Below are 26,254 nucleotides of genomic sequence, written 5' to 3'. Positions count from 1 at the left end.
GAGGAACAGTGTGTGGGGGGGGAGGGGGGAAGGAATAAACAAGGGGAAATAGGTTACTTTTTATAATGACTCAACCATTCCCAGTCTCTATTCAAGCCTAAGTTAATTGTATCCAATTTGCAAATTAATTCCAATTCAGCAGTCTCTCGTTGGAGTCTGTTTTCGAAGTTTTTTTGTTGAAGGATAGTCACTTTGAGATCAGAAAACGAGTGACCAGAGAGATTAAAGTGTTCTCCGACTGGTTTTTTAATGTTATAATTCTTGACATCTGATTTGTGCCCATTTATTCTTTTACGTAGAGACTGTCCAGTTTGCCCATGGTACCTGGCAGAGGGGCATTGCTGGCACATGATGGCATATATCACATTGATGGATGTGTAGGTGAACGAGCCTTTGATAATGTGGCCGATGTTATTAGGCCCTGTGATGGTGTCCCCTGAATAGATATGTGGGCACAGTTGGCAACGGGCTTTGTTGCAAGGATAGGTTCCCGGGTTAGTGGTTCTGTTGTGTGGTATGTGGTTGCTGGTGAGTATTTGCTTCAGGTTGGGGGGCTGTCTGTAGGCAAGGACTGGCCTGTCTCTCAAGATTTGTGAGAGTGTTGAGTCATCCTTCAGGATAGGTTGTAGATCCTTGATAATGCATTGGAGGGGTTTTAGTTGGGGGCTGAAGGTGACGGCTAGTGGCGTTCTGTTATTTTCTTTGTTAGGCCTGTCCTGTAGTAGATGACTTCTGGGAACTCTTTTGGCTCTATCAGTCTGTTTCTTCACTTCCGCAGGTGGGTATTGTAGTTGTAAGAATGCTTGATAGAGATCTTGTAGGTGTTTGTCTCTGTCTGAGGGGTTGGAGCAAATGCGGTTGTATCGCAGAGCTTGGCTGTAGACAATGGATCGTGTGGTGTGGTCAGGGTGAAAGCTGGAGGCATGTAGGTAGGAATAGCGGTCAGTAGGTTTCCGGTATAGGGTGGTGTTTATGTGACCATTGTTTATTAGCACTGTAGTGTCCAGGAAGTGGATCTCTTGTGTGGACTGGACCAGGCTGAGGTTGATGGTGGGATGGAAATTGTTGAAATCATGGTGGAATTCCTCAAGGGCTTCTTTTCCATGGGTCCAGATGATGAAGATGTCATCAATATAGCGCAAGTAGAGTAGGGGCGTTAGGGGATGAGAGCTGAGGAAGCGTTGTTCTAAGTCAGCCATAAAAATGTTGGCATACTGTGGGGCCATGCGGGTACCCATAGCAGTGCCGCTGATTTGAAGGTATACATTGTCCCCAAATGTAAAATAGTTATGGGTAAGGACAAAGTCACAAATTTCAGCCACCAGGTTAGCCGTGACATTATCGGGAATAGTGTTCTTGACGGCTTGTAGTCCATCTTTGTGTGGAATGTTGGTGTAGAGGGCTTCTACATCCATAGTGGCCAGGATGGTGTCATCAGGAAGATCACCGATGGATTGTAGTTTCCTGAGGAAGTCAGTGGTGTCTCAAAGGTAGCTGGGAGTGCTGGTAGCGTAGGGCCTGAGGAGGGAGTCTACATAGCCAGACAATCCTGCTGTCAGGGTGCCAATGCCTGAGATGATGGGGCGCCCAGGATTTCCAGGTTTATGGATCTTGGGTAGTAGATAAAATATCCCATGTCGGGGTTCCAGGGGTGTGTCTCTATGGATTTGATCTTGTGCTTTTTCAGGGAGTTTCTTGAGCAGATGGTGTAGTTTCTTTTGGTAACTCTCAGTGGGATCATAGGGTAATGGCTTGTAGAAAGTGGTGTTGGAGAGCTGCCGAGCAGCCTCTTGTTCATATTCTGACCTATTCATGATGACGACAGCACCTCCTTTGTCAGCCTTTTTGATTATGATGTCAGAGTTGTTTCTGAGGCTGTGGATAGCATTGTGTTCTGCACGGTTGAGGTTGTGGAGCAAGTGATGCTGCTTTTCCACAATTTCAGCCCGTGCACGTCGGCGGAAGCACTCTATGTAGAAGTCCAGTCTGCTGTTTCGACCTTCAGGAGGAGTCCACCTAGAAGCCTTCTTTTTGTAGTGTTGGTAGGGAGGTCTCTGTGGATTGGTATGTACCAACAGGAGAGTGGGTTTGTTGCGGGGGGGGAGGGGAGGGAGAAAACCTGAATTTGTGCTGGAAATGGCCCACCTTGATTATCATACACATTGTAAGGAGAGTGATCACTTTAGATAAGCTATTACCAGCAGGAGAGTAGGGTGGGGGGAGAGAAAACCTTTTGTAGCGATAAACACCCATTTTTTCATGGTTTGTGTGTATAAAAACATCTTCTGTATTTTCCACAGTATGCATCCGATGAAGTGAGCTGTAGCTCATGAAAGCTTATGCTCAAATAAATTGGTTAGTCTCTAAGGTGCCACAAGTACTCCTTTTCTTTTTGCGAATACAGACTAACACGGCTGTTACTCTGAAACCTTTCTAATATAGTTGTTTCTGTAAAATATGTGACATACACATGCTAGCTTGGCATGGTATAAAGATTTTTATCAAAACTGTCTTCGAATGACCTGTATAATAACTCATTTACAACTAGAATTTTAGTAAATACTTCTTTTTAAACAAAACCAATTTTTTTGTTTAAAAAAAATCATGAAAATCTTTTACTTCAAACCTTCTTTTTTGGTTTATGGTTTTCAATTTCAGGGTGTGGGGGTTTTTTTTTGTTTTTTTTTTTTTTTTTTTGTATTTCCAATCTTGATTAGTCAGCCTAGTCACATGGTAGAGTTTTTCAGAACTGACAAAATTAGATGAAAAGTTTTGATTTTGAAATAAATTCATTTTTGAACAGTCAGATTTTTTTTTAAATTGAAAAATACAATAAAAAACCCACACGAAATTTTGAAAAATGAAGAAAAAAGATCTTATTTGAAAACTAGCAAAATGAGATGGTCTTCGGAAATTAAAAAAATAAGAAAGAAGAGCAACCAGCTTTACTTGTGACCTACATAATTGAATTCATCCAGGCCAAACCCATGTTGTGAACATCTTTTTACCAACTGCTTTGTTGCAGTCACACGCTCAACATGTCAGTAATTTAAGGCAGTAATTGTTACAGCTGAAATTGAAATGCATTTTCTGTTCTAACCATCACCTTTTTTTCAGTTGCTTCTAACTTTCTCAGAAAAATTCCTTTTGCACTGAAATTTGCTATGCATGGTCTCGGCTCAAAGCTATGTTAAGGATGGCTCTGTACAGCTGACACTGATACAAGCTTGTTGTGATGCTTATACAGTAAGCTCAGCAGGGCGCAAAAATGCCAGTCAGCGAGTCTTTAGCAAATGTCTGAGATTCCTGAGTTTATATATTTCACTGGCAAAGCTTACACACTGAATGCTTAAGTGCCATTGATAAGTAATATATTGATATGAGTAATAGATTATTAAAAGGGATGCCAATATGTGAAAGGGTTTGCTTGTTGGAGAAGAATAGTGATTGGGGTTGCTTAGCTGAGGAGGTAATATGAATGAATATAAAATGTGTGCATATAGGGTGGGGACACGTGTAAAAAGTATATATTTCCATTATGGAAGTGCCACTTGCAGTTGCACAGTCAAGGTTGGGTTGAGTTGAGCTTAACATTTAAAGAATTGATTAACCATTTAAGGCATGTCTACGCAACAAAATTAAGTCATTCCATCTTACATCAACATACAGCCACCGCAGTAATTATATCGCTCGTGCATGTCTACGCTTTGTTCCTTGTGTCGATGGTGCACGTCCTCACCAGGAGCTTTTGTGCCGATTGTACTGTCAGTGTGGGGGCATTGTGGGATGGCTTCTAAAAGCCAGTAACAAATGATGTAAGCAATGCAGTGTCTACACTAACACTGCGTCAACCTAACTACACTGACATTGATTCTACGCCTCTCACGGAGGTGGAGTTATTAAGTTGGCATAGCGGGGCAGTTCTGTCAAAAGGAGCGAAATTTTAGTGTAGATACTTACATAGTTAGGTCGACATAAGCTGCCTTGCATCAATCTAACTCTGTAGTGTAGACCAGGCCTTAGTTATGTATGAAAAATACAGCATATCCTCCTCAAAATTACCACACTTACTCTTTGAGTCCAGAATGAATTTTTTCTGACACTGAGTAAATTGGTTAATGAATTTAAGGGCTAAAAATAATTTAAGAATGGTTCCTTTAAGAAATGTAGCACCCATTTTCAGATTGGTTTTCTCCTGAATGAGCTTAATAATGGAATTAAAATTCACAGATATCTTGTACAGGGTTACATTTGAAGACCTTTTTGTTTTGTACTAATGGTAACTTTTCCCCATTGTTTTTCATAACTGGAAGTTGCTCCTTTAGCAGGCACTGATAAATATTGTTTTACTGTAGAGAATTGCACTTAGAACTGTAGCTGTGTGTTTTTCCTATATCATGTAGACAGGTATGGAGCATCTTGCTGCTCCCAAGAGATGAACAATAAGCATTAGGGTTTTCAATTGATAGTTTTATATCATGGGAAGCCTTAGACATATGACTGAAAGTTGCAGAGTCAGACAAGATCCTAGACCCCATGATTACAGACATTGAAATGAGGATCCAAAATTTGACCATTTGGACACTCCCATGAGATACAGAAAAAGGCATTTCTTTCTCCACAATCTCTCCAAGTGTCAGAGCCATTTTAAATTTTGTTTTTATGTCGGGAAGGGTGAGAAAGAAAAGCCCCATACCATTTACCATTCACCTCATTGCAGCCTTTAATAAGAATGTTACTTTCTCCCTGTTTTCCCTTTTCTTCACCATTTTTCTCAGGAGAACGATTGATCTGTTATCACAGAATGTTAACATCCAGTTCATTAATGATTATAGCGATGTGCTAACCAACTTGCCTGGAAAAGATGTTCGTTCTCTCTCTCTCTCCCTCCCTCCCTCCCTCCCTGAAACATTTGTGTTGAGACCTTCAGAGTAGCAGAAAGTGTAGGTGTCCATATTTTGTGGGAGGGCTGGTAGAGAGGAAGATTGCGCAGAGTTCACCTTGTAGAATTTGAATACTTTGTTTTATTCTTGAATTTCATTATGAGAATTGACGCAGTTCATTGTAATACGTAACACTTATTACAAACTTCATCACAAGAATAAAATGAGACTTCTAATTCCAACAAATAATTCAGTGATTTCATTGTGTTCAGTAGGGCGCTAACCGTTCCAGGTTCTGGCTTAGAATTGCTAGCTCAAGAGTCCCCACTCCCTAGATGAATACACAGGAGTAGTCAGTTTGAAAAAGAGTAAAACGCAGTGGTGTTACAAGTGAGGGGAAAATATATTATATGTCTGGGCATTCATATATAAATTCTACCACAGTCCACAAAAGCAGCATGGATGCCAGTGGTTGCTGTCACTGCCCTAGGGCATTCTGCTACACACCATGGCCAATAGGAACCTCACAGTATTGAGGATAGAATCCACTTCTTCCTGCTGCTAGAACACAAGATCTTACAAATTAAGCTAAAGGAAAAGCTTCATTAGCTCATAAGGTATGTGTGCACTGCAATTGACACCAGACTGCAGCATATGTAGACACACTTTGAGTTAGCTTTGATCTAGTTAGCTTGATTACTAATAGCAATGAAGCCACAGCAGCATGGGCTATACAAGCCTGCTCCAGACCCTGGCTACACGCTTAGTGACTCATCTGTCCTGCTACAGCTCCTCTGCTGTTGATTAAGACCAGCTTGGGTATGTACCCTTAAGTTTAGAAGTAAGGTCTCTGATGCAGGGTTGAGTAGATCTGATTTCATGCAGGCAATGATACACATTTAACACACTAGCCAGTTCATCATATTACTTTGCTTTTCAGGTTTCCAGTCATTGTTTTGTTAGTGGTGCAAGCAGAAATCATTTCTTCACGGTACTGCACTCATGGGAGGGACACAAGGGAGTGCACGTGATCTCGCCACGTGACCCTCCATGTGACTCTTCCCCAGCCCAGGGCCCCCAAGCTCTCCCTGTCCCCTCTGACACCCCCCTTACCTGTCTAAAATTTTAGACAACTGCATCTGGTAAACAGATGCAGTTGTAAAATGATGCTTTGGGCCCCTGGTGCCACCTGTACTTCCACGTATCCTTGAGGATCCAGCAGCACCCCAAATTGAAAACTTCTTAAATGAAAGAAGAATAGGAAGGACAGTCACCCCACTTTCCCTTACCACACTATCAGTGCCTCCCTTATGTCCAAACTAAGCTTCTGCCAGCTTACCTTTCTCTAAGTATTGCTCTCCATCAGGCACTAGGAAAGCAAAGATGCTGTGCCATCTGGGTTTGATGGAAAAGATGCATAGAACTGTGTGTGCCATGTACATCTGGATAGAACTACAGCCCAAATTGTTTTATTATTTTCCTCAGCACGATATACAGGAGGGCAATCAAAATCAGCCTGGCAGAACATGTATTAGAACTGCTTATTAGTCCAGAGACAATCGATCAAAATCACATTCTCTGATCTCTTGGGGCCAAATCTGTCCCCATTGAGATCAAAAGGAGTTTTGTTATTGAGCTCAATGGGAACAGGCTTTGACATCTGGAGAGGAAAGAACAAAACCACTCAAGCAAGGGCTATGTTGTTTATACCACAGGTATCAAAGGCTGCTGACTCATGTGAGAAAGTCATCAGACATCTGATCTTTGTCCATTGCAAGGGAGAAATCAGCAATCAATGAGGCTAGAACAGTCTCTGTACCATATCCATCTCATAAGTCCATCTACAAAGGATCAAGGAAATATGAAGGCTCCAGATTACCTTAAAGTCCTCAGTCCCTTGGTTAGAATGCTTCCATTAGTATATGTTCATAGTCCAGAGGCTGGAGGAGGAAAGAGGCCAGAGCAGGAAAGAGGCAAAATGGATATGTTTCCAGAGCAGCCTTTTAGCTTGTGCCAAGTAAAGGAAAATCTGTTCTTACTGTGAAAGATGGTGTTTGGAGTCATATTGGCAAGCTACATGTCCATCACGCCCCACCCATATTCTAGTTAGAACATTCACAGGAAGACAGGTGTTTTCCAGTGTCCACTGTGAGCTAAGTGTTCCTTAATGGGCCATTCAACTTGACTTGTCCCTTCATGTGCTAGCTAAATACCTTGTGGCCGTTACCACAGAAGCAAACATGCAGTTAACATAGCTAATATTCATAACTTCAGATACCAAGATGTATATACATGCATAGAAATAGCAGCTATTAGCAGAAATAACAGCTATTTCTTATAGCTCATAAGTACCAGCTATTTCACCTACGTGACTGTTCCCAAAAGAGATTCTGAAAAATCACAGCGTGTATCTGAGACCCTATGTGCCAGCACCATGTCCCACTGGAGTTTTGTTATCTGTTATGTAACAACAGAGATGGAGCCAGTGACATGACTCAGTTTAGAATAAAAGGGCAAGGTTAATTTTTAGCTGCTCCGGTGTGCACCTTTAGTCAGAGAGGGCATACTGGCTGGTACACATTCAGATTAATGGTTTTCAGTGTTCCTTTGCAGTTAACTTTTTAATGTTCATAAACCTGGTATGTGCTGAGGTGGTTTAAAGCATAGCACAGGTTTTTAAGTTTGCAAATCTGTGAACCTCTGCCTCTTTGAGATTTTATTATTATTTTGCTGGTCATAATGTGGGAGAGTATCCTCTCCGCCATCTGCTCATGAGGTTATGTATGTGTCTTGTAACCCTCTTCTGAACCAGTTGGAAGGAATTTTTTTTTTTCAATAAGTGATTCTTTTCTCTTAGAAGGCATGTAATTTTTTTCAGGTTCACACTGATTAACACAGAAAACAATTGGGGCTGTTAAACTTATTTCAAATTCCATAGAAAATTAAGTTCAGGTATATTTTTCCAAATTCTATAGAAAATTAAGTTCAGGTATATTTTTCCAGTACAGTGATGAAATGGGTGTTTGTATATACAAACATCAACATGCTTAACTACTCACTTTCCCCCCAAATATGTAGTATTTCAGTCTGTTTATATGGGAGTTGAGTGAGGAGCCATTTCAGCATATGTATGACTTATTAAAAGATAGATTTTAAATAGAACTGTATCCTAAACTGCGTTATATTGTACCCAAACATTGCATTTCAATGGGAGATTCAATTTTCCTTATAGGAACAGAACAGACTCCTGAAACTCTTACCAAAAAAGTGGTCCATAGTCATGCAAATAGTCCCACTGTCTTCAATGGGATTGATCGAATGATTAAGGGTTTACAGGATTAGGTTCCAAGTTTGTAAATTGTTCTAGATGAAACTGACAATGCCTGAGCTGTCAGATCCGAAGGAGTGACATTCGAATAAAGGTGGGCAGATGTATGATAAGTCTTAGCTCCATTGCTAAGATGAGGAACTTATTTTCAGCCAAGTTCTTGGCAGATTCCTGAAGCAGCTGGTTTAAGGTCATCAGTGTCCGGCATTATAATCTTCACTTATAGTTCTCTCACCCATAAAGGTGGAAAAGAAGCATTTTCTTTGTTTTGCTGCTCCAGTTCCAGTTAACAAAATGCATGTTGGACTAGTTTGGCTGCAAAGAAGAGTTCTACGTACACTGGGGACAACATCTGATTCCCATCAGGCTGCAGAACCGGGCTGATGTCAGAATCCAAACATCCTCTGGTCAGTGGAAGCAGGGGCATTCCTCTAATGATTTGGACTTGATGTGATACAGTATGAATGTCATGGATAATTCAGACCAATAGGAAGAAATGGAATCAAAAACACTGTTTAAACACCTTCCGTCCCCCTCTCCATTCTTGAGGACTCCTGACCAATTTAACAGCACAATACGTATGCTAACAACTTAAACAAAGCCTGTTAAAGCCATATAAGAATGAATGCCCTCCCTAGCTGTGGTCTGCTCCTTCAAGGGGTGGGGCTAGCCCCAAGTCTTTCCGGTATCCCGTACCTCCTAAAAATCTTTTGCCGGTACTGCATACTGGAGAGTACCACCCTACTTGCACTACTGTGGTTTGTCCTCCTCCTACCTGGAAGCAGTCAGATAAAGGAAATGCCAAAGGTCCCATGGCATTTTGAATTTAAAATACACAGCTAATGGTCTCCATGGTTTGTGATATCAAGAGAGAGTAAGCATGTTTGCAAAAAGCTTCAGTTCAGCTTGAATGGGCATTTTGGACAGGATAAGAAAGATTGAATGAACCACCTCTTTTTCACAAACTCATGTCAAACGTAATCAAGGCAAATTTCGAATAGTACTGCTGTTTGAGTGAAACATTCACATCACTCTTCCCAAATATCTTAGTCAGAATAATAATGATGGAGAACTATTTGGTTCAGTTATGTCTTTATTTGCTAATCCTTATTCCTGGTGTGTGAACGATCACCCAAGTCACATGGCATTATGTCTGCTCCCTGATTGGATGAGTGATTCTTTTATATAAGAGGAGAGAGAGCTGAGATTTCAAGATGGTCATGCAACCAGCTCCATTGTGAAGTTTTCCATAATTACTCATTTTCCAAGTACATTCTTATTCTAAAAACTTTAAATATTCACATAAAATTAATTATGAAAGTCATGGACACAGCACATTTGCAGTTTTTATTCTAATATGTTCATTAATATTTTTTAATATTTGCCTAAAGTATTGTATGAATTAATGCTTATGAAGGGAGGTAATAGATGTGATAGGAACTAGAGTACTGTAAGGCTCTGCTAATGTACCTCAATTCTGAGTGTAAAATACACTAACTATTTTTGTTCTGACTCATGCAGCGGCAAACTTTTTTTTTTAAGATCTAGACAAAATATGCAGTACTGGCTGCGAAGACAACACAATGTTCATTTTTGATCTTTAATACTACAAATTAAAATCTAAGACTATAGAAATGAAAGATTGCAAATAGGATGATATCCTCAATAAAGGTCTAATCAGGCATTCTTTAGTGTGGCATGTTTTCTATTAGTACAGTGGACCATGAGATGAATGTGGCCATTTTGTACTGAAGATCTTGTTAAGACACCAACATGAAAAAGTAAAAAATCCAACTTGGGAATCTGTTTCTTTTATAACAGAGAGAGGGAGAGAGAATGATGGGTTTGAGAGTCTAGAAGAGACCGTTTCTGTTCCAAACAGTGTGCAGCCAGCTATGGGGTGGAGGGAAGGAGGTGTTTGGTGTGTAGTGGGGTTTCATTGGAAGGCATCTCCCAGAGAAGGGGGAAAAAAAAACTAAATACAATTTATTATGGTTTGTTCCTTTTCTGAAAAAAGGACCTCAGTGTGTTGTCTACACTCACAGTATTGCAGTGGTGCAGGTGCACTGCTGCAACTGTAGCACTGAGTGAAGATGCTACCTATGCCGTTGGCATAGGTACTCCACCTCCCTGAGAGGCGGTAGCTATGTCGATGGGAAAAGCCCTCCCGCTGACATAGTGCTCTCTACACCAGGAGTTCAGTCGGTATAACGTAAAAAGGTAGTGTAGTCCAGGGCTCAGAGAAGATGTCTCCTCCTATCTTTTTTTTAATCTATATATAAAATCTCATGATTTTTTCCCCTCTGTCATGTGATTTGCAAACTCTTTGGATTAGCAACATTAGCATAACTGCAGTAAGGCTAGAACTGACCATTTTTAAATCTGATCCCCAAAGACGTATTCATACTTTTTTACATAAAAATGAAAGAGGGATGCACTCCTTTATGTACAGGGATCAATGTGTGCAATTCTACACATACTGAAATGTTTGTTTAAACCCCCCCTAGATTTCAGGTAATTTAGCCACCAGAGAGAAATAATACAAACTCAGTATCACAAAACATTTCAATTGACAACAAATGCTAATTAAAAATTACATGTCTTAAAGAATTCAAAGTATTTTTTCTCGATTATACTAAGTTTTGTATAAGTTTGATGGGGAACAGACATGTTCCTCCAGTTCAATATCCTAGCTCCATCAGTGGTCAAAGTCCCATAAAGCACACTGATGCTAACATCTGAAGGCTATGGATAGGGACATTTGGAGGGAAAAAATAGGGATACATCTGTAGTCTCCATTGAAATGTATTGGAGCAGATGGTGAATTTGTTGCTAAGACAATGGAGAATTTTAAAACTTTGCTAAAAATAGGGATTCTCTCTCCAAATGAGGGAGAGTTGGCATCTATGTATTGCTCCTAATTGTGCAGTTCTATATAATTGTGGGAGAATTACTTCCTGACCCCAGCTGATGGTTTGTATACTCTGAAGCATGAAAACTCTTATCCCAGGTAATATAACTACAGATGCTATTCTTATTTATAGAAAAGTTTACTTTTTTTTGGTATCTTATGAAGATTTTCATTGTTATTACATCCCATGGCTATTATTAATTATATCATATGAAAAAGTAATTTCCTTTTATCCGTTTTAAATGTGTTGTCTCCTAATTTAGCCAACCTCCCTTCTGTTTTTGTTTTATAGATTGAAATAGATGGGAACATCCAACTAGCCTTCTCTGTACAATTATATTTTCTACATACCTATTTTCTCTTCTCTCCTCTTGTTTTCCCCATATTAAAACGTACAGACCTCATTCTGTTTTCCCATGCAGTACACCAATGCAAACCTGAATAACTTCTCTGAAATCTGTGGATTTACTCCAGTGTAAAAAGGGTGTCAAAGAATTGGGTCCTGAGTCAATTCAGACTTTCATCAGATTAATGTTTACATACACTAGGGGCCTCAGGGTTTCTTTCAAGACAGTAGGTTATGGATGGGGAGGAAGTCTGTACATTTTCATTTTTTTTTGGCAATAAGCAGTTTATCTGCCATAGTTAACTGGCAACACAACTATCCTGTATAGCTCCAACAGCAGGATTTTATGAGAAGACCCTTGACAAGTAGGTTAAAGGACTTAGCAGCATATATAGGTTTTTTTTTTTTATTACACAAAAAAAAATTTGTTTAACAGAGTTTTAAAAACATTGAGGTTTGGAACAAGCCCACTGCTGATGATACTGGGGGCTTTGCCGGCTGGCCACATTCCTGAGAGCAACGTGAATGGGTGGCAGGATCAATGGCATTTAACTTTATGGGGATTAGGTAGTCTCATCAGCAGTTTGATCTGTGTGTCTCTGATAGTGGTAGATGTGAAACATGGTTTGTTTCTCAGATTCTCTCTTCCTTCCCCCCCCCACACCCCTTCCTAAATACCAGTTGGGAAAATGAATGAGTTTTGAACTGAAGAAAAGGGAGGTCAGACATTTAAATATTATCAATAGAGGCGTTTCTACAGTGGAAGCTTCCCAATATTTGATTTCTGATTATCAGCTAGTTTTCTGTGAAATTCATGTTTTAACATGGAGGTTTTGCAAAGCATGTCATTTGAAAATACCAGTAGCTAAAATGGGTATATGATTAGATATATTCTAGAATAACTGAAGGTATTACCCTGGAAAAGCTGGGATATATGAACTGCTACTATTTGAATTGTGATGAGATTTTGTGCCACTTCATATTCATACAGCCCTTCATCAACATCAGCTTTCTTTTCCAGATCCTTAGAGCAAAGCCTGTCGAGGAGAAAGTAAGTCATACTTATTGTTAATTTTGTCTGAGTGTCAGCTCGAAGTGTGGGCAGTTGAGACATGTCGTCTTGATGTCCATCCAGTGTGTTATAGGAGGAGGCTCAAAACAGTTATATAGAGTTATTAGTGAGGAAATTTAGAATTTGGAGACTCCAACCCTCATTGTTTGGGGACCACATGGAGTGCCCCATGGAAGTCTACTTTTTGTTCTAAGTCTTTTTTAAACAATGTTACTATCTTTGTTAATCTGTTCATTTGATTGGAAGCATGACAGGAATAAGGAAAGGTGAATATTTCAACTTACCTTTTTCATAATGGGAATGAGGTGTTGCTACCCCACTTGGTCAAAGAACCTCAATATCCAAGAACACAGTAAATCTCAGATGTGAGTGGAGAGCAGGCCTGGCTGGTATTGTCCAAGCCATACCATCCAGTTTAAAAAAAAAAAAATAGTAGCAGGACAAATTTCTTAATGTCCTCAGATTTTTTTCTGGAGTGACGCTCTTAAGGGGTTAAAACTTCTTTATTTTTCCATGCTCACTCAATCAAGGGCATCTCTGTTAAGATTGCCAATAAGGGTTCCAGTCAATGCCAATTTTGTGATGTAGAGCTACCACTTAAATGTAATCAATAGTCATGATTGGCAGGACTTGGATTATGCATTCTTATCCACATGAGTGGCATCTCCTGATTGGGGGAGAAGGGACAGGGAACAGAAGGGGAGGAGCAGTGACATGAAAAAAATGTTTTCAGTGGACATTCTCTCTAATGGGTGCTTCATGTCTTGGATAAAATATCTTATCGTGAGGTACAGTGGATAAAAAGACTGATTTAAAAATAGGCTTCATTTGGAAATTGAACATAAGAGTGGCCATACTGGGTCAGACCAAAAGTCCATCTAGCCCCGTATCCTGTCTTCCAACAGTGGCCAATGCCATGTGCTTCAGAGGGAATGAATAGAACAGGCAATCATGGAGTGATCCATCCCCTGTTGTCCACTCCCAGCTTCTGACAAACAGAGGCTAGGGACACTCAGGGCATGGTGTTGCACCCCAACTTGAATAATTGTTGCTGAACTTGAATATTGTTCCGCATCCCAGGGTGAGTAGGGGCACACTGTGGTCAGCAGGGGCATCCAAACTGGAGTCCCTTTATTATAACACAGGGTGTTCTGTGTGGGCTGCAAGATTTTTGAACCCACCCCTTGCTCCAAAATAGCCAAAATTTGTTGACTCTGCAGAAGACACCTGTTTGATAAAGGTCTTGGAGAAGGCTGAGGGTGTGCTTCCTAGATGAAATAGTGCTACAGGTGATTGGTTGGCCGACTTCCTGTGGAACTTGTTTCAGTGCAGCTGAGGTTTAATTTAAAGTGTACATATTGTATGATTTTCACACTTCTCGGGGCATGTAGGCTGAGCCTCCTCATCTTGTTACCACCTTCCCTCCAGCACAAGGGAGTCCTGCTCATATTAGCTAGGTATAAGCTCCCTAAAACAGCTAGTCCTGTCCTTGCCTTGCAAGTTGACAATAAATGCACCTCAGTTCTCAAGTCCTTTCAAAGTATCCCCCTGTGGTATCTAGCTCCTGATCACTGGATGCGTACAGAAATCCCAGATCCTCTGTTTCCAAAGGAATAGCTTACCCATTTTACCTTAGAGTGCTGTCCCTGTATTATGTACAGCACTTGAGTTAAGTTATAAATAAAGCCCTACTTAATATGTGATACTGTGGATCCCACAATATTAAGCTTTCACCACAATTTTGATGTTAATTACTTTACACAATCCAGAATTTTGCATACATTGAGGTTTGGAACTATACTTTTCCCCCCATAAGTACAGTAGAACCCTAGTTATCTGAGCTGACAGCAGCAGGACTCCTGCGGTCATCCCCATGCATTAATGACTGTAATAGTTGCAGCGAAATGTCTGGGTTTTTAAAAAAAAGCAGGCATAATACTTGTTTATCATTCCAGCAAATTTTTCTTAAAGAAATAGGTCTTCTCTAGCTTTTCCAAATTACCACAAATAATAAAGGTCCATTATTACTTATCTGCAATTCAGCTGCAATTATTTGACAATCATCCTGTGATTCAAGTAGGGCCTTAATTATAAAACAAAAGGAAAATTTAAGAAAGAATAGAGAGATTCAAATAAACTGGCATGCGAGATGGAAACAAATGGTAACATATTAAATGACATCATAACATGCTTTTTAGAGAGTAAACTTAACTAACAAGGCATTTCCCTGTCTCCTACAAGATAGCTTCCTCAAGTTCTTTCCCCAGCATTTGCAGCCAGTTTGGTTGAGTCCTCTTCTTGTAAGATCAAGCTTGCTGGCAGTTTGTCCTACAAGACTGGAAAAAAAAACAAACCCACAGGGGGTTCATCTGCCCCCTAGAAATAGTCCCCCAAATCATAATTTTAGTTTGCGAACAGGATAACCCCCCTTTAATTTTTTTCCCCTCTCTGCTTTCATGCTGATTTGACTTCCCTTTATTAGCTTTTGACTCAGTATGTAAATGGGTGTCCATTATAAAGGTTACTTTACACATAGCCAGAGAGAGAAATGTTTCTGGTGGAACAATTCGGTGGTGTCACTTTACATTTTAAGAACATAATTTTTGTACAGTTACATAACTCAGATATCAGCTGTACATACATCTCACAATCATTGTGATGACCAGTATGACATAGGCTTTCATTAGAGACCTTACATTACACTGTTTGGTGAGCTGTAAAGTCCAGACTATGAGGGTCTCTGTAACCCTTATGTACCCTTTATGCCCTCTGCCAGTTAGCATAAAGAGGTCCCTGGGTCACAATAATTATGTTAGAGCACCTAGGGCCTTGGATAGGCTTCTTTATTATTTTAAATATAAATAAATAAAATGTTTGGAACTACCATCTTACTCAGTCAATTCAAAATCAAAGTACGCATTTCAAGACAAATTTATCAAACAGATGTACCTGTTTCTTTAATTGGGAAACAAAAAGCAAATTTCATCCACAGGTGTATTTGAAAAGGTTTAGTTTGTTAAAGAAATGAAGAATTATAGCATTATGAACCTGAAATCCATCATTATGAGTCTGGTACCCTTTGAACATAATAGCTTTTTCTATGTTATTCCATGAGACATACTTAGTCTTCCTTTAAAGAAACATTTTGGCTAGATTTAAAAAAAAAAAAATTAAAAAGTTGTTGTATTTGGAGGAATGAAGACTGAAGCTTCCAGAGATTAAGAAAGCTGAGCAGGTTTACTATCTGAAATGATTTTTGTTGCTCTCTTCCCAAACCAAAAGCTTGTCAGTAAGCAGCATAGAGTACTCCATTATTAACACACTGGCTTATGCATCTTCTCAGTGATTGACGCTGCTTAGATTGGGTGTGATTGCACAAGTTTTTTTGTGTCAGAAACTACTTGGGATGGCAGGAAGTTTTCTTGTTGATGCATCAGCTCCAGATAAATGTTATTGCTAATCCATCATTTTATAAAATAATCTATTTTAAAAAATATGAAAATGCTTCGATATTGGTAAGTGGATTTAGAGTACAGCTGCTTGTTTATTTATAGCAGTGGTTCTCAAACTAGGGAGAACAGCTGCTTGTTCAGGGAAAGCCCCTGGCAGGCCAGGCTGGTTTGTTTACCTGCTGCGTCTGCAGGTTCGGCCGATCGCAGCTCCCAGTGGCAGCGGTTTGCCACTCCAGGCCAATGGGGGCTCCAGGAAGGGTGGCCAGCACATCCCTTTGCGTGCGCCACTTCCTGCAGCCCCCATTGGCTAGGCCCACCAGGGGCTTTCCCTGAACAAGCAGAGGCCCTAGTTTGAGAACCACTGATTTATAGTGTTATTGTCAAGGTTGGTAAATCAATTTTTTTTCTTGTCAAGTGACAGGTAGATATTCTTAAGTGGTGTTTTCAGAAGGAACTTAGATTCATTCGAGTTTAGTGAATACGCTGAAATGGAATTCTCACTCAGTTAGAACAAGGGATACTGTACAACTCTCTACTATGAATAAATGGCAGTTCTCAGGTTATTTGTTGACCATACAAGGTATGTCTACACTGCAACTGGGAAGGTATGCACTCACGGTAGTGGGACTTGAATTCACGCTCTAAAAAATAGCAATGTGGATGTTCCAATTTGAGTGGAAGCTTGGCCTCTCAAGCCCATACAACCCCCTAGGCTTCAGAGCCTGAGCTCTGAAGAACATCCACATTGCTATTTTTAGCCACTAGCTTGAGCCCCACTAGTGCGAGTCTGTCTTCCTGGGCTGAGAGGCTTGCACCCAGCTGCAGTGTAGACATCATACACACAGAATGCTGGGGTTTTTTTGTACTCACTGGTGGAGGGTACTTATTACATAATCTTAACACAGGGATTTGCATAATCACTATTCAGCTGCTTGGAAAAAAATTCTATAACCATATGTGGATAATGTAAATTCCTTCATTCTGATTGGCAACCGTAAATCCCTGACACTAGAATTGGCGTCTGACCTCAGAAATCCCTTTTCGTAAGCACACAATAAGCATGGCTAATTCAACTTCTGAGCCCTTCTCCCACCTAGTCACCCCACCTAGCCGCATGTTCTAATTACAGTTTAGTTAAACAGGAGTTTCTCTTGGTGATGGAGACTAAGCCTTCCCCAAGGGTAAAGCAGAGTAGGGAGGAAGACATGTGGACTGCGAAGAAGTGCTGTGACAGGGTGGTCATAAATATAAGGAGCCAGTCAGAGCACAGGATGTATTGCTGGGAAACAAATTACAGTATAATGAAGGTATCGCTTTCAAGTAAACTTGTTACTAACTGTATCCTGAGCTAATGAACTCTGAGACAAAAGGATTCCATTATCACCTCTCATGTTTATATGCCTCGCTGTATCAGGGCCTGAATGTGTGTAATTTTGCTTATACCAGGATGCTATTTTGATGGGCACCTTAGATTAGATGGACAGAAATCTATCTAACCCAGGTTTTTATACTGTGTTGAGAACCATGTTATCTGTGTCATGTTTGTTGGAAAGACAAGGAGATGTCAGGATTTAAAACAATATAAATTCAAACATGTGACAGGTTCCCCCCAGGGTGCCACCTGGAACTGGGGTACCACTGAGCCCCCTGACCACCAGCCTTGGCTCCATCTCACACTGTACTACTGTGACAAGCTACAAAGCCCTCCAGCCTGTACTTAAACCAGCATACGTAGAGGTACACCCAGCTGCAGTTATAAGCCGGCTCTCTGACCAGCCCCTGCATAGGAAGGCTGCTCACAGCTCCTCAGGCATGCACCCCCTATGGAATATAAACCCAAAATTATACCATCTTACACTGCACAGCGAATTGCACAGCATAAGCTCATAAAATTTGCCCCCTCCCTCAATGTGGAGAGGAATATGCAACAGCTTTTTGCCTCGGAGTTATGATTCCCACACACTGGTTTCGATAAAGCAAAAACAAGTTTGACTATAAAAAGATAGATTAAGTGGTAGCAAACAGATCAAAGCAGATTACCTAGCAACTAAACAAAAATGCAAACTAAGCTTAATATACTAAATAGATTTGATATGAATAGCAGATTCTCACCCCAAGAAATTATACAAGCAGGTGGCAGATTCTTAAGGGGCAAGGTGGACTTCCTTTACAGCTTGGAATCCCCAGGTGTTTCAGTCACAGGCTAAAAATCCCTTTAGCCTGGGTCCAGCACTTCCCCCAGTCCAGTCTTTGTTAGTCAGGTGTTTCTACAAGTCTTCTTCTGTGGGGAGTGAAGAACTCCAGATTATGTCACTCCCTGCCTTATATAGCTTTTGCATATGGTGGGAACCCTTTGTTCCCAAAGCTTGGTTCCCAGACCAGTCTGTGGAAAAACACAGACATCCCAAGATGGAGTCTAGAGACATGTGATCACATCACATGTCTTTGTAGAGTCATAGCAGGCATTACTCGGAGGCTGTCTGTAGCGTTCTCAGGAAGGCTCCCCAGGTGGGAGATACGCTTCTCCTAAGGCCTATTGTTTTTTCCTAATGGCTCATTGCCCTGAATAGGCCCTTCCCCACCCAGCTTTCTAGACTGAAAGCAACTTGCCTAGTGGGCAGTACCCAGGTATAACTACATTTGAAATACAGACACGTAGTCGATATTCATAGCTTCAGATATAAAAATGATATGCATAAAAATAGGATAATCTTACTCAGCAATACACAACCTTTTCAATGACCTATTCAATGACTTATCTTGCATAAAATACACCATAACTATGTCATAATCATAATATCACTATGAAGAATATGGGGTGCAGTGTCACACATTACTAAACTCTTATTTAGCTTTTTGCTTTAATACTGTTACACAAACATTGAATCTCATACGTAAGGTTAATTAAATAAGTGTTTTAAACTGGTCAACTTTGAGAAAACATGTTGATCAATGCTATAAAAAGACTTTAAAGAAATTTAGCCCCACTTTTATTTTGTCTAATAATTAGTATCTTCTGGCCACCTGAGGTTACTGATGTTGACTTACTTCCTGCTGCTGCCTATTGTGATCTGACTAGTAGCCATCATGCCATATGTTTAAATCACCTAATTCCTCCCTCCTTTTTAATGCTGAATTAGCCAGCTGTATTGATACATACACATTCTTCCAGTATCTGTCCTCCATGATTATGCAATATATTTGGCTTTCAAAATTAAATAGAAAGACTTCTTGTCATCACACAAGGTAGACACACAGTTGTTCATCACATCACTAAACCAAACCTTTATTCTTTTGCTTGTAAGATTAAGTGGACAGGTTATAATAAAATGGTCTATTTTTCACAATCTACTGTGAAAGAGTAAACACACATGACATGGCTGCAGCTTGGATGTGTTAATGTTGTATGTGAAATTATTAAAATATATCCATGTGATCTGATGCAGAAGTTCTGTCATAAAAGTTTAGAATAGGCACTAAAATGGGTGAGACTGTAGGTCATTCTCCATCCTATTCAGTAATTGGCTTCCCTGGGCTTGTTCACACACAATTTGCACTGCTTTACTTATACTTGTATAATTAAAGCAGTACAAGCCCCCAATGTGGACATAGTTATACTGGTAAAAAATGTGCTTATACCAGGAATAACTATACCAGTATAAGGCATTTTTTGTAATGATATAACTTGAATCCACATTAGGACTTGTACCGATATAACTATATCAGTTTAAAAAAAAAAAAGGCACATGCTTGGGGCCTTAGTGAAATAATGATACTGCTACAAGAACTATGCGCAGATCAGTCTTCTGTGGAACATGCCAGCAAGGATGCTAATTAGTGCATATCCTAATGGTGCCTTTTTGCAGTATGGCAGCTTGCCAGTCAGGAACTACATTTAATCAATTTCACATATGCCAATACAAAAGATCCCCCCCCACCCCTGTTCAATTATTGCAACTGTATGTGATTCCCTTGGAAGGAGTAAACAAACTGACTTGGGCACCAGGCATCCCATCAAACTGCAGAGCTCCTGGATGGTTGAATTTATGCATTTTAAGAGGTTCATGAACATGTTTTAATGTTACATCTGAACTAATAATTAAGTGGCAAAAAATGACAATGCAGAGCTAAGGTTGCTTGATGGTATATCATCTCCTTGCAATAGGTTGAGTTGAGCAAAACTCAAACTTATGAAAACCAGAAATGCACAGTTAAGATTGCACAGTTAACTCTACCACTTCATCAATGCCCCAGTATTCCTCAGTACACATACGTTTATTCTGCTACCCCCACAGTTGCTGAAATGTACAAGCTCTTTCCCCTCCCCTACTACCCAGCCATTTATCCCACTTCCCAAAGCCCCCCTCCCTTTGCTGCAGATCCAAACCCATTCCCTCTATTTCCCCACTCCTCCACTCCCTAATACCGCGTTCCTCCCAGGAAGCATTCATTATAACATTTCCCCAAAGACTTGGATTACATCCGCCCCAAAATAAAATGGCCACACATGACTCACAAATTGTAGCAACCTCCAGTCAATCAGTCCAAAACTCCTTTTGTCTTAGGTGGGAGCATGTGATTAATTTATCCTTAATGATGATAATGCTTAATGACTTCTTTGTTTCAGTTTTCACCAAGAAGGTTGGTGGCAATTGGATGTCTAGCATAGTGAATGCCAGTGAAAATGAGGTAGGATCAGAGTCTAAAATAGGGAAACAAGTCAAAAATTACTTAGACAAGTTAGATGTCTTCAGATCACCAGGGCCTGATTAAATTCATCCTAGAACACTCAAGAAGCTGACTGAGGAGATATCTGAGCCATTAGCAATTATCTTTGAAATGTCATGGAAGACAGGAGACATTCCAGAAGGGCAAATATAGTGCCCATGTATAAAAAGGGAAATAAGGACAACCTATGGAATTACAGACCAGTCAGCTTAAGTTCTGTACCCAGAAAGATAATGGAGCAAATAATTAAGAAATCAATTTGTAAACACCTAGAAGATAAGGAGGTGATAAGTAACAGTCAGCATGGATTTGTCAAGAACAAATCATGTCAAACCAACCTGATAGCTTTCTTTGACAGGGTAACAAGCCTTGTGGATAAGGGGGAAGCGGTAGATGTGGTATATCTTGACTTTAGTAAGGCTTTTGATACTGGCTCACGTGACCCTCCCATAAACTAGGGAAATAAAACCTAGATGGAGCTACTATAAGGTGGGTGCATAAATGGTTGGAAAATCGTTCCCAGAAAGTAGTTACCAGTGGTTCATGGTCATGCTGGAAGGGCATAATGAGTGGGGTCCCGCAGGGATTGGTTCTGGGTCCGGTTCTGTTCAGTATTTTCATCAGTGATTTAGATGATGGCATAGAGAGTACACTTACAAAGTTTGCGGACGATACCAAGCTGGGAGGGGTTGCAAGTGCTTTGGAGGATAGGATTAAAATTCAAAATGATGTGGACAAACTTGAGAAATCTGAAGTAAATAGGATGAAATTCAATAAGGACAAATGCAAAGTACTCCACTTAGGAAGGAACAATCAGTTGCACACATACAAAATGGGAAATAACTGCCTCGGAAGGAGTACTGCAAAAAGTGGATCACAAGCTAAATATGAGTCAACAGTGTAACACTGTTGCAAAAAAAGCAAACATCATTCTGGGATGTATTAGTAGGAGTATTATAAGCAAGACATGAGAAGTAATTCTTCCGCTCTGCTCCATACTAATTAGGCCTCAAGTGGAGTATTGTGTCCAGTTCTTTGCACCACATTTCAGGAAAGATGCGGACAAATTGTTGAAAGTCCAGAGAAGAGCAACAAAAATGATTAAAGATCTAGAAAACGTGACCTATGATGGAAGATTTGAAAAAAATTGGGTTTGTTTTAGTCTGGAGAAGAGAAGACTGACATGGGACATAAAAGGTTGTTACAAGGAGGAGGGAGAAAAATTGTTAACCTCTGAGGATAGGACAAGAAGCAATGGGCTTAAATTGCAGCAAGGGAGGTTTAGGTTGGACATTAGGAAAAAATTCCTAACTGTCAGAGTGGTTAACCCTGGAATAAATTGCCTAGGGAGGTTGTGGAATCTCCATAATTGGGGATTTTAAAGAGCTGGTTGGATAAACTCCTGTCAGGGATGGTCTAGATAATACTTAGTCCAATCCCTTGCATTCAAGGCAGGACTAAGTATTATCTAATACTTGTCCCTTCCAGTTCTATGATTCTGTGATAATTGAAGGGTGAATTCACAGACATCCATCTCAACGAGGTCTGAGATTCATCTAGTTATTAGTACCTCTCAGATCAACAGTAAGGGCAGCAGAAGAGAACTGGTTTGGTTTGGTTTTGTTTTTTGCAGAGGAGAGGGTTTGCAACTTGGGAAACCTTTGGTCAGTTGACCCCCAAATTTGGATCGCTAATGCCATCTTGCACCTTCATGATGAGGCACACCAAATTTCAAAGCAGTCCAAGTAACCATTCGGATTTTAGAGCACTTACAAGAGTCAAGTTTTAAAGGATATAAAGTGGAAGGAATGAAACCCTCTAACCATATTGGTGCATGCACTCAAAAAAAAAAAAAAAAAAGTATATTTTCTTAAATATCGCTTAGGGTCCCCCAAAGATTTAGTGGTGACATGCACTACCTTGGGTATAACTTGACAGACTGAGACCATTTTGACCCACATCACATCAATAGTTTGAGCTCTGTGCAAAAAAACAACAAAAAAAAAAGCTTGATTTTTGGTTTTTTGGTTGTATTTTTTTTTAAATGGCTGGGTTTTTTCCCCCCAGGGTTCATATCTCTGCAGCTCTTAGCTTAATGACCCCAAATGCCACTACAATTTTAGTTTTCTAGCTCAGATGAGAGCTCTGTGTGAGCTGGGAATCACAGCCCTAGCTCTTAGTGTCGATGTAGCCAGAGTTTTAGATGATTGATCTGTGCAGCTAGTGGTTAAGGTCAAGTGGATGCTGTGGTGGAGACAATTTGTTTTGTTTGGGCAATGCAGAAAAAATGCCAGTGAGGGAAAGGGTGTTTTTTAACTTTCAAATGGTCAATTGCAAGATGAACCTCTTGTTATTTCAAAGCGCAATAAATAATTTTTAAAGCTGCTGCCTTTTTTGTTAGAGTGATGAGTACTCATTTCCTTTTTCCCCCTCTCCTGTGACATGCTGAAGACAACATAAGAATCAGACTTCAGGTTCTTTTTTCTGTTTCCCAACCAAGTCACCTTCTAACTTGTAATAATAGACCAGTTCAGGGGGTACTGTAGTGTTTTTTTTCCCCCCACTCACTCGCCCAATCTTGGCTGCTAATTTTCCTAATAATTAAATTCAGACTTCCCCAGTTCAGCATTACATCTAATATTTGTGCTAGAATTTAACCTTGATTAATTGTGACCTGCATTTGAAAGTCAGCAGTGGTTTATTAGAACTTCTAAAAAAGCATTTTGCAAGTGTATTTGTTTTGTTAACTCTATAGGCATCTGTGAACTGTTAAGGATACTGTTCATAGTACATTCTGAGTTAAAGACACGTTTGCTGGGATAGATCAAATAGGCCAATCAATGCATATTTGCTGTGCCTTTGATTGGCTGATTATATCTAATGTAGTCAGGAGGTTCAGTAGAAGCCATTTTCACTTCGTTTCACAAGGGGAGAGGTTGACCTGGAAAATCAAATAGAGGGGAAGTATGAAGAAGTAATTCTGCAGGCCCCTGTGTGTGTCTGACTCTAGCAGGCAGTTGCCTAGTAAATTGTTACCTTCTGTGATTCTCCACTTTGTAAACTATCTTGTTTTATATTTTGGTTCAGATAATTATACCACAGTTTTATAATAACTTTGATCTCAGATAAATTTACTTTGTTGCACTGGAAGCCTGCTTCTTTTCCTGTTCTTGTGAGATAGCAAACACTGCAAATATCAGAAAAGTGTCATTGACTTTTGCTTATGGATTTACAAGAATTGATCATGGGAAACCTTTATGAACATCAGGGATTTGAATCCATGCAAACTGGTTATGATGCACAGTATTTACAAGGCTGTTTGGTACCCTACTTGAAAGGGTTTGCATTCTGCGCTGGGCTTCTTCAGTACAACAACTTCATGTCTACATTAACCCTATAGCAAAGTGAGCTAAAATTGCATCCTCTACTCCATAGCAACCTGCTGTTATGGGCATGAGTATTTTGTATTATGTACACTTCTGTTCCAGGAAAAGTGTTAATCTCCAAGTTTCCCCTTGTTCCATCTGGTAAAAGTTCAAGGGATCTACCATCAATCTTTATCACCTGAGTCGTCAGACTAGCCTGCACGGATGAGAGGGGTTGTGTGCACAAGGATTTATGTGCATAATTCTTTGCCCTCTCTCCACCCGTATATTTATTGTTGTCATGCCTCTCAGCTTTCAGATCTTCCATAGTGTGACACTGGCAATCAAATTGTTTGACAGGTGAGAGATATACAGATGTGGTTGGTTACTCTTTGTGTGCGTTTGAGATTTTAATGGTTTTTAACTTTAAAATCTGGTTTTAAGTATTTTTAAAGTAAATTAGTTTTTAAAAAAGAAAATTTGAATAATAAATAGGTCATCGGTAGGGTATAATTCCTGGATTTTCAGATTCCCCAGGACAGCCCTCTATTATGTAAGCTACAAAGAATATATTTTTGTTCTGGACCAGCCATGCCAGAAGGACACTACACACATTTAGCCAGTGGGTCACAGAGCTATTTGGTAGGCAGCTGCAGTATTTTGGGATTCGGATTCCTGAATTCTGTTCCTGGCTCTGGGAGGGGAGTGTTATGTAATAGCTAGAGCAGTGGCTATAGACAAGTATACTAATTCGACATAGTAATTTGAAAGGCAATGTGTCTTGGGTCTTCCCTGTTAGACCTAGGTTCTATTCTCAGCACTGCCTGAAATTACCTTGTGCTGCCTTGAAGTTTAATTTGTACAACAGGAAAAGCAGTTTGACTGCCTTCTATAATGTTTATAAATTGTGCTGAAGAATAAGAGTGGTGAAGTATAGAAATATAAACAGCAGTAAGTAGAAGTGAAATTTGAACTTTCTTTCAGCTGAATGCACTTTCCCATAGGGTACAAGGTACTTTGTGGAGGGGCGTCTCTCGCACACACACCCACCCATTCTGCCTGCTTCCCTTTGTGGTGCAATGGAAGAAACAGTTGGATTCAGCCACTATGTAATACACATGAGGTCTGCTGATTTTTAGCTTATCAATTTGGAAGGCAGCTGCAATATTAAGGGCAGGCACATTCTATGGTGGCTATTCTAAATGTGGCTAAAATTCTAGCATGACCTGCAGGTCTCTTTGGGAAGAATCAAAATGTTCTTATTAGGGATGGGTCAATCACACGAACTTAGAGATCTTGGAAACTATTTTTGGGTTTCCAAAGCTAGCTTACGTTTATAGCTTTTCATTTATTCGACTTTCATAGATTTGAGTGTTTTAATTTTTGAAAAATTTTTCAAGCTATAGTACTGTGATGGGTTAGATTCCCCTGGGAATTGTCACCTGATGTGCCAAGACTACTTCTGGCCCTGCTTTCCCTGCCCTCCCAGCTTGGGACTTCAGTGCTCTGCCTGGTTTGTGCCTGTCTCACTAGCCTGCTGCAAACCCAGACCTGAACCACATCCCCTGACAGCTGTAGACTTAACTGAAAGCAGCTTACAGAAGTGTTCCTGTCCTTGACACTCAGATGCCCAACTCCCAATGGGGTCCAAACCCTAAATAAATCCGTTTTACCCTGTATAAAGCTGATAGAGGGTAAACTCATAATTGTTCGCCCTATATAACACGGATAGAGATTCCCCAGCTGTTCCCCTCCCCTCCCCCCAGGTATTAATACATACTCTGGGTTAATAAGTAAAAAAAGTGATTGTATGAAACACAGAAAGTAGGATTTAAGTGGTTCCACGTAGTAACAGATAGAACAAAGTGAATGACCAAGCAAAATAAAATATGCAAATCTAAGTTTAGTACAGTAATAAAAACTGAATACAGATAAAAATCTCACCCTTAGAGATGTTTCAATAAGTTTTTCACAGACCGGATACCTTTCTAGTCTGGGCACAATCCTTTCCCTTGGTACAGCCCTTGTTCCAGCTTAGGTGGTAGCTAGGGGATTTCTCATGATGGCTGCTTCCTCTGTTCTGTTCCACCCCTTTATATGGCTTTGGCACAAGGTGGGCATCCTTTCTCTCTGGGTCTAGGGCCGGTCTAGGTTTTTTGCCACCTCAAG

At 40.1% G+C, this 26,254-nt stretch overlaps 1 protein-coding gene across 2 annotated transcripts in view; it reads left to right on the top strand.

Moving 5' to 3' along the window:
- Positions 1-26,254, top strand: part of FARS2 (phenylalanyl-tRNA synthetase 2, mitochondrial) — a 367,678-nt gene that overhangs the window by 69,719 nt on the left and 271,705 nt on the right. The window lies entirely within an intron of this gene.

The sequence above is a fragment of the Lepidochelys olivacea genome, assembly GCF_965140295.1.
Source record: "Lepidochelys olivacea isolate rLepOli2 genome assembly, chromosome: 2".
In the NCBI taxonomy this organism is placed as follows: Eukaryota; Metazoa; Chordata; order Testudines; family Cheloniidae; genus Lepidochelys; species Lepidochelys olivacea.
Note: the sequence above shows the minus strand (reverse complement) of the source record. Positions and strands in the feature narration are given on the sequence as shown.